A 17,776-nucleotide genomic window follows, 5' to 3' on the forward strand; every position below is an offset into this window, starting at 1 on the left:
GAGGATATAACAAATATAAATATATATGCACACAACACTGGAACACCCAGATATATAAAGCAAATATAATTAGAGCTAAAGAGAGAGAGAGAGACCCCAATACAATAATAGCTGGAGACTTCAGCACTACATTTTCAGCATTAGACATATCTTCCAGACAGAAAATCAAAAAAGAAACATCAGACTTAATCTACACTATAGAACAAACAGATCTGATACATACTTACAGAACATTTTATCCAATGGTTGCAGAATATAGATTCTTTTTCTTTTTAGCACATGTGTAATTCTCAAGGATAGATCATATGTTAGGTCACAAGTCTTAAAACATTGAAAAGTTGAAAAATATCAAGTATCTTCTCTGATCACAGTGGAATACAACTAGAAATTAATACCAAGAATAATTTTGGAAACTATACAAATACATGAAAATTAAACAATATGCTCGTGAATGACTATTGAGTCAATGAAGAAATTAAGAAGGAAATTAAACAATTTCTTGAAACAAATAAGGAAACACAACATACCAAAGCCTCTGGGATATAGCAAAGCAGTACTAAGAGGCAAATTTATAGCTATAAGTGCCTACATCAAAAAAGAGGAAAAACTTCAAATAAGCAATCTAACAATAAACCTTAAAGAAAGAGAAAAGCAAGAGCAAACCAAACCCAAAGTTAGAAGAAAAGAAATAATAAAAATCAGAGCATAAATAAATAAAATTGAAATAAAAAATGCAAAAGATGAATGAAACAAAAGTTTTTTCTTCAAAAGTTAAACAAGATTGACAAGCCTTTAGCAAGACTGAGAGAAAAAAGATAAGATACAAATAAATAAAATCAGAAATGAAAAAGACATTACATCTGACACTGCAGAAATTCAAAGAATTATTAGGGGCTACTATGAGCAACTATATGCCAATAAATAGGAAAATCTAGAAGAAATTGGCAATTCCTAGACGCATACATCCTACTGAAATTGAATCAGGAAGAAATCCTAAACCTGAACAGACTAATAATGAGTAACAAGGTTGAAGCCATAATAAAATGTCTCCACTAAAGAAAAGCCAAGGACTCGATGGCTTCACTGTTGAATTCTACCAAACATTTAAAGAAGAACTAAATCCAATCTCACTCAAACTATTAAAAAGTAGAGGAGGAGAGAATATTTCCAAAGTCATTCTTGGAGACCAGTATCACCCTTATACCAAGACCAGAAAAAGACACATCAACAGAAGAAAACTACAGGCCAGTTTCTCTGTTCAATATTGATGCCAGAATCCTCAACAAAATATTAGCAAACCAAATCCAACAATACGTTAAAAACATCATTCAGCCAGCTGAAGTGGCTCACAACTATAATCCCAGCACTTTGGAAGGCCAAGGTAGGTGGACCATGAGGTCAGGAGTTTGAAATCAGCCTGACCAACATGGTGAAAGTCTCTACTAAGAATACAAAAATTAGCTGGGCATAGTGGCATGCACCTGTAATCCCAGGGAGACTGAGGCAGGAGAATCATTTGGACCCAGGAGGCGGAAGTTGCAGTGAGCCAAGATTTGCCACTGCACTCCAGCCTGGGTGACAAAGTGAGACTCCATCTCAAAAATAAAAATAAATAAATAAACACACAAAAAGATCATTCATCAGGTCTGGGTGCACTGGCTCATGCCTGTAATCCCAGCACTTTGAGAGGCTGAGACAGGCAGATCACCTGAAGTCAGGAGTTTGAGACCAGCCTGACCAACATGGTGAAACCTCGTTTCTACTAAAAATACAAAGTTAGCCGGGTGTGTTGGCACATGCCTGTAATCCCAGCTACTCAAGAGGCTGAGGCAGGAGAATCGCTTGAACCCAGGAGGCAGAGGTTGCACTGAGCTGAGATGGTGCCACTATACTACAGTCTGGGTGACAGAGTGAGATTCCATCTAAAAAAAAAAAAAAAAAAAAAAAAAAAAAAAAAAATCATTCATCATGACCAAGTGGGATTTATCCCTGGGATGCAAGGATGCAAATCAATCAATGTAATACATCATATCAAAAGAAAGAATTTTAAAAAATCAGAAGGAATGATTAAAACCATATGATTATTTCTATTGATGCTGAAAAGGTATTTTATAAAATCTAACATCCCTTCATGATAAAAACTCTTAAAAAACTATGTATAAAAGAAACAGATATGACAGACCCACAGCTAGTATCATACTGAATGGGGGAAAAGTGAAAACCTTTCCTATAAGATCTGGAACACAACAAGTATGTCTACTGTCAGCACTGTTATTCAACAAAGTACCGATGTTCTAGCTAGAGCAATCAGACAAGATAAGATATAAAGGCCATCCAAAGTGGAAAGGAAGAAGTTAAATTAGTCTAGTTTGCAGATGAGATGATCTTATATTTGTAAAAAACCTAAAGGCTCCACAGGAAAACTATTAGAATCAACAAATTCAGTAAAGTTGCAGTATACAAAGTCAACATAAAAAAATCAGTAGCATTTCTATATGCCAGCAGTGAACAATGTGAAAAATTTTAAATTTAAAATAGTAATTTCATTTAAAATAGCCACATATAAAATTAAATACCTAGGAATTAACCAAAAATGTGGAAGATCTCCATGAGGAAAACTGTAAAACACTAATGAAAGAAATTGAAGAGGACACAAACAATGGAAAAATATTTTATCTTTATGGATTGGAAGAATCAATATTGTTAAACTGTCCATACTACCCAAGGCAATCTAGAGATTCAGTGCAATCCCTATCAAAATACCAGTAATATTCTTCAGAGAAATAGGGGGAAAAAATCTCAACATTTATACGAAAACACGGAATGCCCAGAATAGCCAAAACTGTCCTAAGCAAAAAGATTAAAACCAGAGGAATCACATTACCTGACTTCAGATTATACTACAGAGCTATAGTACCAAAACAGCATGGTACTGACATAAAAACAGACACATAGACCAATAGAATAGAATAGAGAACCCAGAAACAAATCCACACACCCACAGGGAACTCACTTTGACAAAAGTGCCAAGAACTTATACTGGGGAAAAGACAGTCTCTTCAATGAAATGGTGCTAGGAAAACTGGATATCCATATGCAGAAGAATGAAACTAGACCCCTTCCTCTCACTTTGTAAAAAAAAAAAAAATCAAATAAAAATGTAATAAAGACTTAAATATTAAGACCTCAAACTATGAAACTACTATAAGAAGACATTGGGGAAAATCTCCAGAACACTAGTCTGGCCAAAAATTTCTTGAGCACAGGCAACCAAAGCACAGGCAACCAAAATAAAACTGGACAAAGAGTATCACGTCAAATTAAAAACTTCTGCAAAGCAAAGGATACAATCAATAAAGAGACAACCCACGGAATGGGAGAAAATATTTGCAAACTATCCATCTGACAAAGAATTAACCAGAACATATAAGGAGCTCAAATAACTCTATAGTAAAAAAAAAAAAAAAAAAAAAAAAAAAAAAAAATCTAATAATCTGAGTAAAAAATGGGCAAAAGATTTAAATAGACATTTCTCAAAAGAAGACATACAAAGCCAGGTACAGTGGCTCACCCTTGTAATTCCAACACTTTGGGAGACCAAGGTAGGTGGGATTGAGCCCAGAAGTTCAAGACCAGATTGAGTGATATGGTCAAATTCCATTTCTGGAAAAAAAAAAAAAAAAATAGCCGGGAGTGATGGTGCACACCTGTAATCCCAGCTACTTAGGAGGCTGAGATGGGAGGATCACTTGAGCCTGTGGCAGTTGAGGCTGCAGTGAATCATAATTGCACCAATGCACTCCAGCCTGGTGACAGAGTGAGAGATCCTGTCTCAGCAACAATAGAAAAGGACATAAAAATGGCAAACAGGCATATGAAAAAGTGTGGATGATCACTGATCATCAGAGAAATGCAGATCAAAACTACAATGAGATATGATCTCACTCCAGTTAAAATGGCTTATATCCAAAAGACAGGCAATAATAAATGCTGGTGAGGATGTGGAGAAAAGGGGACCCTCGTACACTGTTGATGGGAATGTAAATTAGTACAACCACTATGGATAACAGTTTAGAGGTTCCCCCAAAAAACTAAAAATTGAGTTGCCATATGATGTAGTAATCCACTGCTGGGTATATACCCCCCAAAAGAGAAAATGAGAGTGGGGCATGGTGGCTCACACCTCTAGTACTAGCACTATGGGAGGCCAAGGAGAACAGATCACTTGAGCCCAGAAGTTCAAGACCAGCCTGAGTGACATGGCAAAACCTGATTTCTACAAAACACACAAAAAAATTAGCCAGGCGTAGTGGTGCACACCTTTAGTCTGAGCTACTGGGGAGGCTGAGGTAGGAGGATCACTTGAATCTAGGAGGCAGAGGTTGCAGTGAACCAAGATTATAGCATCGCACTCCAGCCTGCTGTGTGACCAAGTATGACCCTGTCTCAAAAAAAAAAAAAAAAAAAAAAAATGCTGGGTGAGGTAGCTCAGGCCTGTAATCCCAGCACTTTGGGAGGCTGAGACAGGTGGAACACAAGGTCAGGAGTTCAAGACCAGCCTGACCAACATGGTGAAACCTCGTCTCTACTAAAAATACAAAAAAATTAGCCAGGTGTGGTGGCATGCACCTATAATCCTAGCTACTCAGGAGGCTGAGGTGGGAAAATTGCTTGAACCCAGAAGGCAGAGTTTGCAGTGAGCTGAGATTGTGTCACTGCACTCCAGCCTGGGTGACAGAAGGAGACTCTGCTTAAAAAAAAAAAAAAAAAAAAAAGGAAATCAGTATATGGAAGAGATATCTGGACACCTATATTTGTTACAGCACTGTTTACAATAGCTAAGATCTGGAAGCAACCTAAATGTCCAACAGCAGATAAATGGCTAAGGAAAATTTGATATATATGTGCAATGAAGTACAATTGTACTATTCAACCATAAAAAGGAATGAGATCCAGTCATTTGCAACAACATGGATGGAAATGGAGATCATTATGTTAAGTGAAAGAAGCCAGGCACAGAAAGGTAAACATGGCATGTTCTCACTTATTTGTTGAACCTAAGTTCAAAACAATTGAACTCATGGACATAAAGAGTAGTAGAATGGTTACTAGAGGCTGGGAATGGTAGTAGGGGACTGAAGTGAAGGTGGGGATGGTAAATGGGTAAAGAAAGAATTAAAAGAATAAGACCTACTATTTGATAGTACAGAAGGATGACTACAGTCAATAATAATTGTGCATTTTAAAATAGTATAATTACAGGCATCCACCACCATGCCCAGCTAATTTTGTACTTTCAGTAGAGACAAGGCTTTCACCATGTTGGCTAGGCTGGTCTCAAACTCCTGACCTAAAGTGATCCACCTGCCTCAGCCTCCCAAAGTGTTGGGATTATAGGCATGAGCCACTGTGCCTGGCCAAAAACTGTGGCTCAAAAAATTGTGAACAGTGGGCCAGGTGTGGTGGCTTATGCCTGTAGTTCCAGCACTTTGAGAGGCTGAGGCAGGTGAATCATGAGGTCAGGAGATCAAGACCATTCTGTCCAACATAGTGAAACCTTGTCTCTACTAAAAAAACAAAAATTAGCTGGGCATGGTGGCACACATCTGTAATCCTAGCTACTCAGGAGAGTGAGGCAGGAGAATCTCTTGAACCTGAGAGTCAGAGGTTGCAGTGAGCCGAGATCTCACCACTGCATTCCAACCTGGGCAACAGAGCAAGACTCTGTCTCAAAAAAAAAAAAAAATGGTGAACTATGATTTTACTGCAAAATGTTGGGAATTCTGTATGAAGTAGTTGTATGGTATGCTGTGAAAATAGGGAATTTTTATTGGGTATTTGATTTTGTAACACTTTTCTGATTATGAAAGTATTAAATACACATTTGAAGGTACTTGAAGAGAAAAGAAAGCCTAAAGCAATGTTTTTCAAGCTTTGTTATGTGTAAGAATATCTTGTTTCGGCAGCACATATACTAAAATTGGAATGATACAGGGAAGATTAGCATGGCCCCTGTGCAAGGATGGCATGCAAATTCATGAAGCATTCCATATTTTTACACTTTACAAAAGAAGACATATATGAGGCCAACAAACATGGAAAAATGCTCATCATCATTGGTCGTTAGAGAAATGCAAATCAAAACTACATTGAGATACCATCTCACGCCAGTTAGAATGGCAATCACTAAAAAATCTGGAAACAACAGATGCTGGAGAGGATGTGGAGAAATAGGAACACTTTTACACTGTTGGTGGGAGTGTAAATTAGTTCAACCATTGTGGAAGACAGTGTGGTGATTCCTCAAGGACCTAGAAATAGAAATTCCATTTGACCCAGCAATCCCATTACTGGGTATATATCCAAAGGATTATAAATCATTCTACTATAAGGACACATGCACACAAATGTTCATTGCGGCACTGTTTACAATAGCAAAGACCTGGAACCAACCCAAATGCCCATCAATGATAGACTGGACAGGGAAAATGTGGCACATATACACCATGGAATACTATGCAGCCATAAAAAGTGATGAGTTGGTGTCCTTTGTAGGGACATGGATGAACCTGGAAACCATCATTCTCAGCAAACTGACACAAGGACAGAAAATCAAACACCACATGTTCTCACTCATAGGTGGGTGTTGAACAACGAAAACACAAGGACACAGGGAGGGGAGCATCACACACTGGGGTCTGTCAGGGAAATAAGGGATGGAAAGTGGAGGGTGGAGAGTTGGGGAAGGATAACATGGGGAGAAATGCCAGATAGAGGTGATGGGGAGGAAGGCAGCAAACCACACTGCCATGTGTGTAACTATGAAACAATCTTGCATGTTCTTCACATGTACCCCAAAACCTAAAATGCAATAAATAAATACATATTTTTAAAAAAGAATATCTTACTTGAAATGGAGAGTCTCAGGCTGCACCCCAGGAATGTGAGTGTTGCCCAGAAATCTGGAAGGTAAGAGAAAAGTGTAGTCACTAATAGTAGCTTAAATGAGTTGAATGACTGGTCTACGTTTTGCATGTTTAATAGACATCTAAAAATTAGCATATCTAAAATCAGATCCAAATCTTCTCCCCTGGTCGGTCCTGCCCCTACCATCTGACAAGTCTTTCCCATCTCAGCATCCTTTCAGTTGCTCAAGCCAAAAACCTGGGCATAATTCTTGTCTCTATTGTTCCTATCAGACCATATCTAATAGTGTTGATTCTGTCTTCAAATGCATTCTGAACTTGACTATTTCCCACAACTGCCATCATCACTTGCTTAGCTTCTTTCGATGGTTCAGTGGCCTTCTGACAGGCGTTGCTTCTTCTATTCTTATTTCCTTGGTTGCATTTTCAACAGAAAAGCCAGAGAAATTAAAAGATGATTTAAAGCCTATAGTCAGAGCCGATCAGTCCTTTGACCTTTAAGTGCCATCCATCTCAAAGTAGAATCAAAGTCCTTAGAATGGTCCACATGTTCCTACCCAGCTTGGACCCACTCAATTCTTCGACCTGATGATCTCATGTCCTGAACTTCGCCCCCCTTTACTCTGGTCCAGACATCTGGGTATCCCTACTGCTCCCTATACTTACTAGGTATTCTTCTGCCTCAAGGCCTTTGTGCAGGCTCTTCCCATTGCCTAGAACACATTTCTCTCAGATATTCTCAAAGCTGGCTCCCTTATCTCTTGTAGGTGTTTGCTGAAATATTACTTTCTCTGTGAGGACTTCCCTAATCTCCCTACTTAAAATGATAACATTTTCTCCCCACTCCCTATTCCCCTTCTTGGTTTGCATAATTCATAATACCTATCAGCATCTAATATTATAAACTTTTAATTATTTTGCTCATCATTTGCCTTCCTCCAAAAGAATATAAGATCCATTGGGATTTTTGTCTGTTTTGGCACTGCTTTATTCCCAGTATACAGAAGGGCACTTAACACAAAGTAGATGCTCAATGAGTATTGATGAAGGAATGGATGGCTGCATAACATATGACAGAGCTGGCAGTGCAAAACAGTGGGGAAAATGAGAGGCTGTTCATTAGATGTCACTGAGATAATTAGTTAACCATCTGGAAAAAGGGGGAAACATTTATATTTTGTTCTAAACACAAAAATTAATTCCAGATCTATAAAGATTTACATATGAAAGGCAAATATCTTAGTTGTTCAGGCTTCTATAACAAAAATACCATAGACTGGGTGGCTTAAACAACAACCATTTATTTCTCATAGTTCTTAGAGGCTGGGAAGTCTGAGCTCAGGTTGTCAGCACTGTCAGGTTCAGCTGAAGATTGTCTTCTGGGTTGCAGACTGCTAACTTCTCATTGTGTCCTTACATGGTGGAAGAGACAAGGGAGAGTTTTGGGGTCTCTTTCATAAGGGCACAAATCCCATTCATTAGTGCTCCAATCTCATAACCTAATCACCTCCCAAAGGCCCCACCTCCAAGTAACATCACCTTGAGGATTAGGTTTTAACATACAAATTTTGGGAGGGACACAGGCATTCATTCTATAGCAGCTAAACTGAAAAATATTTAGTCAATAACATAGATTGTAATCCCAAGATGAAGTAGGACTTATTAAACTAGATTCAGAGTCCAAATCATAAAGATTGATACATTTAGCTACTTTAGAATGAAAAAAACGCTCCTCTCTTTTCAAAAGATGACAGAAAGAGAAAAGACAAGCCAGAAACTCCAAGAAGTTATTTGTGACACATAAAACCAACAAGGAATTAGTGTCCAGAATATACAAACAACAAATAGTTCCCATCAATCTGAGACCAGCCCACATTTGTTCCATAGGACTGATTATGTTTTTTTCTTTTCTTTTCTTTTTTTTTTAAATAAACACAGAAATTTATCCTACAAATCTTAAAACTTGAGAGACTTACACTTGTTTTATCTGAGTTCCTTTCTCAGGAAATCAAAACACATCAAGGCTCCCTGTTAGTATCACGAAACTGAAACTCACCAGATCACTGCATCTGGTAAGTCACCAGACCCCCACCCTTCATGATTGCCTAACTGACCACTTGCTGCCTGTTGTTCAACTCCTATTCCTTACCCCTCCCTAATTTCTGTTTTCCCATACATAGGTACATTCCTTCCCTGTTATAAAAACTCTTAATTTTAAGTCAGTTAAGAAGAGGAGACAGAGTTTAGACTGATCTCCTGAATAAAGCCTTCTTCACTGGCAATGCTTGTTGCTTCCATGATTGGCTTCTTGTGCAGTGAGAAACCTTGACCAAAACCTTGGCATTTTGGTAAGAAATCCAAAACAAACTAAAAATAGCCAATAGAAGGAAGTATATATTTCAAAAAAGACATTATACAGAAAGAGAAATCAACTGGCCAAAAAAAAAAAAAAAAAAAAAAAAAAAAGAAGAAGGAAAGAAAAGAAAAGAAAAATTCTTGGCTTCATTAATAATTAGGAAATGCACATTAAAACCAAATACATGGCTGGGTGCGGTGGCTCACACGTGTAATCGCAGTGATTTGGGAGGCCTAGGTGGGTGGATCACAAGGTGAGGAGTTTGAGACCAGCCTGGCCAACATGATGGAAACCCGTCTCTACTAAACATACAAAAAAGTAGCTGGGTGTGGTGGCAGGCACCTGTAATCCCAGCTACTCATGAGGCTGAGACAGGAGAATCACTTGAACATTGGAGGCAGAGTTTGCAGTGAGCCAAGATCATACCACAACACTCCAGCCTGGGCAACACAGCAAGACTGTCTCAAAAAAAAAAAAAAAAAAAAAATCAAATGTGATAACATTTCACACACATTAAAATGGCAACATGGCAAAAGTCTGACAATTCCAAGTAAAGCTGCAGATGTGGTTTAATAGGAATTTCATCGGCCACTAAAGGGAATGTAAATTATATAACCCCTAGGAAATAGTCTGCCCTCACAAAGTAACACTATATATACTGCAACCACATTCCAAAACTCAGAAATTTCACTACTAGAACTGGCACAATGGCTCACGCCTGTGATCCCCACACTTTGGGAGGCCGAGGTGGGCAGATCACAAGGTCAGGAGTTCAAGAACAGCCTGGTTAATATGGTGAAGTCCCATCTCTATTAAAAATACAAAAATTAGCCAGACGTGGTGTTGTGCACCAGTAGTCCCAGCTACTGGGGAGGCTAAGGCAGGAGAATCACTTGAACCAGAAGGTGGGAGCTGCAGTGAGCTGAGATCACACCACTACTCTCCAGCCTGGGCGACTGAGTAAGACTCCATCTCAAAAAAAGAAAAAAAAAAAGAAAGAAAGAAAAAAGAAAAAGTCCTGCAGGTATGTGCCAGGGTACATGTATGAGAATGTTCATAGCATCATTGATCATGACAGCAAAACAGATGAAGACAAACTATGTTCCAAGAATAGTAAAATGGAGAAGAAAAAAACATGGGAAATTCAAATTTGGAGTACTATGCAGCAGTGAAAATGAACGAACCAAAGCTATATGCATCAAGATGGTGAATCTCAAAAACAAAGACAAATCACAGAAGAACATGTACATTACAATTCCATGTATACACAGTTCAAAAATAGGCAAAACTAGGCAATATCCTGTTTAGGGATACATACATGTATCAAGGAAGTATAAGGAAAAGCTAGGATGACCGGCCTGGTGGCTGATGTCTTTAATCCTAGCACTATGGGGGGTTGAGGCAGTAAGATTGCTGGAGGCCAGGAGTTTGAGACAAGCCTGGGCAACATAGCAAGACACTATCTCTACAAAATTAAGAAGAAGAAGAAAAGCTCGCTGGGTGTGATGGCATGAACTTATAGTAGCAGCTACTCTGGAGGCTAAGGTGGAAAATCCCTTGGGCTTGGGCGTTCACATGCTGCAGTAAGCTATAATTGTGACACTGCCCTCTAGCCTAGATGACAAAGTGAGACCGAGCTGAATCTCTTAAAAATAGGCCGGGTACGGGTACTCACACCTATAATTTCAGCACTTTGGGAGGCCAAGGCAGGCAGATCACCTGAGGTCGGGAGTTTGAGACCAGCCTGACCAACATGGAGAAACCCCATGTCTACTAAAAATACAAAATTTGCCGGGTGTGGTGGTGCATGCCTTTAATCTCAGCTTCTTGGGATCTGAGGCAGGAGAATCGCTTGAACCTAGGAGGCAGAGGTTGCAGTGAGCCAAGATGGCACTATGGTACTACAGCCGGGGTGACAGAGCGAGACTCCATCTCAAAAAAGTTAAACAGATAAATAAAAATAAAAGCTAGAGAATGATTATCACAAAAAAAATGCAGCTCTAGCAAAGAGAGAGGGAGAGTGATCTATTGGTTAGGGACACACAATAAAAGATATTGGAAATGTTTGATTGCCTAGAATGAGCGATGACTACATAACATCCTTTATTATCTGATCAACATTTTAAAATGTGTATATGCATTATATGTACACTTTTGAACATATATTTCACAGTTTTTAAGTAAAGAAAGAGAAAAAAGGAAACAGAGAGAAGGAACAGACAATATTTTTAAATTTTGCTATAAATGTGGAGCAGAAAAATAGGAGAGTACCTGGAGCAAAAACCTTTTACAAACTTACGGTATCAAGGAGTTTGTTTTGTTTTTTAATAAGATGTATTATAACATGTTTGTATGCTCATGAGAATAATTCAGTAAAACAGTAAAAAAAAAAATTGCCGAAGCAGGAGAGGAGATGTTTATAGATGGTTAGTTCATTTTTGAGAAAACAAGAGAGGATGGGATCTAGCCTGGTCAGGGAGAGTAGAGACATCAAGGTGGTTCTGCTATGGCAGAAAGTGCTGGAAACCCACTCTCTAGGGTGCAGGCAAAAGCTGTTCATACCAGAAACATTCCAGTATAAAACCCCTTCAGGAGGGGTGCCTAAGGAAGCTGCTGGCTGCTGGGTGTTGCTGACTGTGCACTGCAATAACTGGACGTTCGGTAAGTTTTGGGTGCTGCAGGAGCAGGCTCTGGAAAAGCGCGAGAACCTGGTAAACTGCACACCAGAACCAGTGCCCTCTACTGACAAAGCTTCAGGGCCAGCTGGCAAAGAAAACACATATTTAAAAGATTCAGGATCATTTTTGGAACCAAGAGGCAGTAAATCCGTAACTGGCAAACTGGGGAATTGAGGGATCAGGCTGACAATACCTGAATCTTCCATCAAGTCTATCATCACTGAAAGTGGGATGAGATCATATACCTCTAAGTGTGGTACAATAGGTACACCACACTGCTTTTGAAGTATGCTCCTTAAAAAATGGAACCCAGCTGGGTGTGGTAGCTCACGCCTGTAATCCCAGCACTTTGGGAGGCTGGGGTTGGGGGGCGGGGATCACCTGAGGTCAGGAGTTCGAGACCAGCCTGGTTCAACATTGTGAAATCCTGTCTCTACTAAAAATACAAAAATTAGCAGGGCATGATGGTGGGCGCTTGTAATCTTAGCTACTCGGGAGGCTGAGGTGGGAGAATTGCTTGAACCTGGGAGGTGGAGGTTGCAGTGAGCCAAGATCAAGCCATTGCACTCCAGCCTGGGTGACAGAGAGAGATTCCATCTTAAAAAAAAAAAAAAAAAAAAAAAGGCCGGGCGCGGTGGCTCACGCCTATAATCCCAGCACTTTGGGAGGCCGAGACGGGTGGATCACGAGGTCAAGAGATCGAGACCATCCTGGTCAACATGGTGAAACCCCATCTCTACTAAAAATACAAAAATTAGCTGGGCACAGTGGCGCATGCCTGTAGTCCCAGCTACTCGGGAGGCTGTGGCAGGAGAATTGCTTAAACCTAGGAGATGGAGGTTGCAGTGAGCCGAGATCGCGCCATTGCACTCCAGCCTGGGTAACAAGAGTGGAACTCCATCTCAAAAAAAAAAAATTGAACCCAAATCTGATAAAGCCTCTTGAGTTAAGTAAATAAAAATAAAAGGCAGATTGACGGTTACCTCTACAGCATAAAGAGACAATAGTATCTGGGTTAGGGACACACAGTGAAATATATTGGAAATGTTTGATTGTTTAGAATGAGAGATGACTACGTGGCGTCCTTTATTATCTTATGAATCTTATCTAAGATACACAGGAAATAGAAAAACAAGTTAACTGATACCATGAGGAAGCAATCAACCAAATCCAGTAAATGGAACATTCTACAAAATAAATAAACTGGCTTCTCCAGCAAATTAATGAAAAGAAAATAAGGGAAGGGTAGACTGTTATAATAAGATTAAGAGACATAATAATAAAATGCAATGTATTGCCAAAGTATAATTTTTCAGAGTCAATGACAGTATCCTATACAAAGAAAAAATGACCACGTATCAAAGATATACTAACATGAGACTAGTAAGAAAGAACTAGTTCAAAGAGAATTTGGAAGATTGAATATACAGACACTGGACATACATCTTCTATACCTCCACTGAACAAAATTCATTGACATTGCTATTGATTAAGAATCATTTGCATTGATACCACTTTTTTACAAGTTAATGTCTACCCCTAAAGAATACTCTAAATACCCTAAAATACTAAATCAAAGTGAAACTACCCTAGATAATTAGGTATTTTTTACTTAGGCCTGTTAGAAAATGCTGCAGTGAGGCCAGGTGCGATGGCTCATGCCTGTAATCCCAGCACTTAATGGAGGCCGAGGAGGGCGGATCACAAGGTCAAGAGATCGAGACCATCCTGGCCAACATGGTGAAACCCCATCTCTACTAAAAATACAAATATTAGCTGGGCATGGTGGCGCACGCCTGTAGTCTTAGCTACTCAGAAGGCTGAGGCAGGAGAATTGCTTGAACCCGGAGGTGGAGGTTGCAATGAGCTGAGATCACGCCATTGCACTCCAGCCTGGGCAACAACAGTGAAACTCTGCCTCAAAAAAAAAAAAAAAAAAAAAGAGAAAGAAAATGCTACAGTGCCACATAGAAAGGATATATAGTTATCATTTTGCCTATTTTGAAGTTTGAGATTTTCTTTCTTAATTATGTGGACCTTATTTGGATTTGGATTCAAACACCTATAAAAAGACATATTTGATAAAAGCAGAGAATTTGAATATGAACTGGGTATTATAAAATTATTGAGTAATTACAAGAATAATTTAATGTGGTGCAGTAATGGCATTTATGTACATAAACAAAGTCCCCATCTGTAAAAAAAGCATATGCGGGCCAGGTGCAGCAGCTCATTACTGTAATCCCAGCACTCTGGGAGGCTGAGGCAGGTGGATCACCTGAGCTCAGGAGTTTGAGACCAGCCTGGCCAACATAGGGAGACCCCATCTCTACTAAAAATACAAAAATTAGCCAGGTATGGTGGCACATGCCTGTAATCCCATCCTGGCCAATATAGTGAAATCCTGTCTCTACTAAAAATAAAACAGCCGGGCGTGGTGGCACATGCCTGTAGTCCCAGCTACCCAGGAGGCTGAGGCAGGAGAATTGCTTGAACTCGCAAGGCAGAGGTTGCAGTGAGTCAAGATCACGCCACTGCACTCCAGCTTGGGTAAGATAGTGAGACTCTGTCTCAAAAACAAAGCAAAACAAAACAAAAAAATCATATGGAGCTGGGAACGGTGGCTCATGCCTATAATCCCAGCACTTTGGGAGGCCAAGGCAGGTGGATCACTTGAGGCCAGGAGTTCAAGACAAGCCTGGCCAACATAGGGAGACCCGTTTCTACTAAAAATACAAAAATTAGCCAGGTGTGGTGGTGGATGCCCATAGTCCCAGCTACTCAGGAGGCTGAGATGAGAGAATCGCTTGAACCCAGGAGGCAGAGGTCTCAGTGAGCTGAGTTTACGCCAGTGCACTCCAACCTAGATGACAGAGCAAGACTCTGTCTCAAAAAAAAAAAAAGCATACAGAAGGGTTTACAGGTAAAGTGAAATATGTCTGGGTAGCATTAGAATTCTAAATGTCCAATTCCAATTCGAATTCTAATGTAACATCTCTCATTCTATTTACAGGTAAAGTGAAAAAAGCTTTGTAAATACTCACAGTTTTTTTTTCTTTTAAAGGTAATAACAAACAACAAAGTGAAACATGGCAAAATATTAATAATTGTTGAAGCTAAGTGGCTCACATTTTCTCTACTTCTGTGTGGGTTTAAAATTTTCCAAAATAATTTTTAAAAATTTAATGAGAGTATTCCATTTCACATTATAGGGTAACTGTACCATCACCACATAAAGCTTAAAATTCTCAGAAATGTTAAAGTGAAAAGTTGAATTTGGCCGGGTATGGTTTCTCACGCCTGTAATCCCAGCACTTTGGGAGACCAAGTCAGGAGGTCTGAGCCCAGGAGTTCGAGACCAGCCTGGGCAACACGGCCAGACCTTGTCTCTATAAAAAAATACAAAAATTAGCCAGGCATGGTGGTACACACCTGTCCTAGCTACTCAGGATGCTGAAGTGGGAGAATTGCTTGAGCTCAGCAGGTTGAGGCTGCAGTGAACCATCTGGCCTAGGTGACAGAGTGAGACCCTGTTTCCAAAAATTTATATATTTTTAAGTTGAATTTGTCATGATATATTACACAATATATTTTCACTGACTTTTGAGCTAATAGACATTTAAAAGTCACCAAATTTGGAATACAACGTATTATAAATGACATCCCAAGTCATGAGAGATTGGTTCAGCCTACGCTTTTTGTTCAAAACCCAGTAGTTAATGCTGTTAGCATTCAAAATCCCTTTTCTTCCTTTTAAAAGGGACAGTTAAACTTGTTATTTTTTACCCTGCAGCTAGTTGTTAGCACAAAAGCAGGCAGATTTTAGTAGCACAAAAGTTATTTATTAGCTTATGCCTCTACTAGAAAATGGAAATGTTGGCTTAAATTTGTTTCATTGTGTAAGTGCACAAGTTTGAATAGAAAAATGAAAAAAAAAACTGTTTCACTGATATAACTTTTATCTTTTCCTTTACAGATATTCATTTATTCATTCTGGCACTAATACCAAAGTATCCTTCACACAAAAGACAGATTCTTTGCCTCTTTACCAATGGGAGCTTCTTGTTTTCAGGTTTTTTGTTTGTTTGATTTTCGTTTGGAGGCCTCTTTCCAAGCACTCTAGTATTCCTAAAACCCTGAGATTCTGGGCCCAGCTTGGTGGCTCATGCCTGTAATCCCAGCACCTTGGGCAGCCGAGGCAGGCAGATCATGAGGTTAGAAAATCAAGACCATCCTGGCCAACATGGTGAAACCTTGCCTCTACTAAAAAAAAACCCAAAAAACAAAAAACAAAACCCAAAACCAAACCAAACAAAAAAACCCTGAGATTCTGAATGCTATATTTTAGTTCAATACGTTTATACTAAATGTAGGGGAAAAAACTAATGTATTTGCCTTACCCATCACAAGGTTTATGCTGAGACTCCAATAACAAAAAACAGATTAACAAGAGAAAAGCATGCACATTTATTTTTATCCAAGTTTTTTTTTTTTTTTTGAGACAGAGTTTCGCTCTTGTTACCCAGGCTGGAGTGCAATGGCGCGATCTCGGCTCAACACAACCTCCGCCTCCTGGGTTCAGGCAATTCTCCTGCCTCAGCCTCCTGAGTAGCTGGGATTACAGGCACGCACCACCATGCCCAGCTGATTTTTTTGTATTTTTAGTAGAGACGGGGTTTCACCATGTTGACCAGGATGGTCTCGATCTCTTGACCTCGTGATCCACCCGCCTCGGCCTCCCAAAGTGCTGGGATTACAGGCTTGAGCCACCGCGCCCGGCGCTGGAGGAAGAAATTTTAACTGTGCTTCAGAACCTTAAATGGAGAGAGAAGCTGTAGACGGCAGGTAGCACAAAGCTACAGAGCTGCTACCAAGCTGTCTCCTACATCACAAAGCAGAACCTGTTTTCCCAGCATCCATTTCTCTTACCCTTATTTGGACTTGAGAATCTGCACCAATCAATGTAGCGTGGTGGGAGAGGGGAGTGTGTGACTGATACTGCAGCCAAGCAGGGCCAGGCAGCTTCAGAAATGCCCACACTGAGCTCATTCAGTTAATATACATTCGTTGACATAGAAGCTGTGTGCGTAGAAGACAGGGGATGTCTGAACTCTTTTGGGGCTTACACTGAGGGGGAAGAAGATGGAAAATAAACACATTGACAAAGAAATGAACAAGATGTTTCAAATGGTGACAAATGCGTGAAGAAAGGAAAACAGAATAATGCATGATGGGGAACTGGTTTCAATTGGGTAAGGAAGACCTTTCTGAGATGCCAATTAAACAGAGACATCATTGATAAGAAGGGGGAAGCCATGCAAGGGGCTGGGGCAGAGAGTTTCAAGATGTTATAGTCAACCTCAAGTTTCTCTTCACAGAATCAGTATGTCAGTATGTTCAGCTGTCTTATTCTTTAATTCTCTATTTTAAAGTTTAACTTCCTTGTAATTCTGGTAAACAACCTTCTCCACCAGTTCTAATCAGTAGTTCACATCTGTTTCCCCAGCCCAGCTCCATCCTGACTCATCCTGGTGGCCTGCTCCAGTCAACTGCTCAGATACCTTCTTTGACGTAGGTCACCCCTGGCTACCTGCTCTGACCCGCCCATAACTGTCCTTCCCACCAAAACACCCACTCTGCCACTCCTGCTCTCTTTAAAATAGCCAGTTGGGATTGGTCTAGCTTGTTCGGTCTAACCCTAGCCAATAGCGGAACAACACAGCAGTAGGGACAACCCCCATCAGGCATAAGTTCCCTGTCTCCCCACAAGCCTGCAGGAGCCATTGTTCCATCTCTATGCCACACCCTTCTATAGA

At 39.9% G+C, this 17,776-nt stretch overlaps 1 non-coding gene across 1 annotated transcript; it reads left to right on the forward strand.

The window, feature by feature from the left end:
- Nucleotides 1–5,954: 5,954 nt before the first annotated feature.
- Nucleotides 5,955–6,057, forward strand: LOC120363391 (U6 spliceosomal RNA). Its single transcript, XR_005578947.1, has one exon. It is a non-coding gene; the product is annotated as a U6 spliceosomal RNA (small nuclear RNA).
- Nucleotides 6,058–17,776: the final 11,719 nt, after the last annotated feature.

The sequence above is a fragment of the Saimiri boliviensis genome, chromosome 4 (assembly GCF_048565385.1).
Source record: "Saimiri boliviensis isolate mSaiBol1 chromosome 4, mSaiBol1.pri, whole genome shotgun sequence".
Classification (NCBI taxonomy): domain Eukaryota; kingdom Metazoa; phylum Chordata; class Mammalia; order Primates; family Cebidae; genus Saimiri; species Saimiri boliviensis.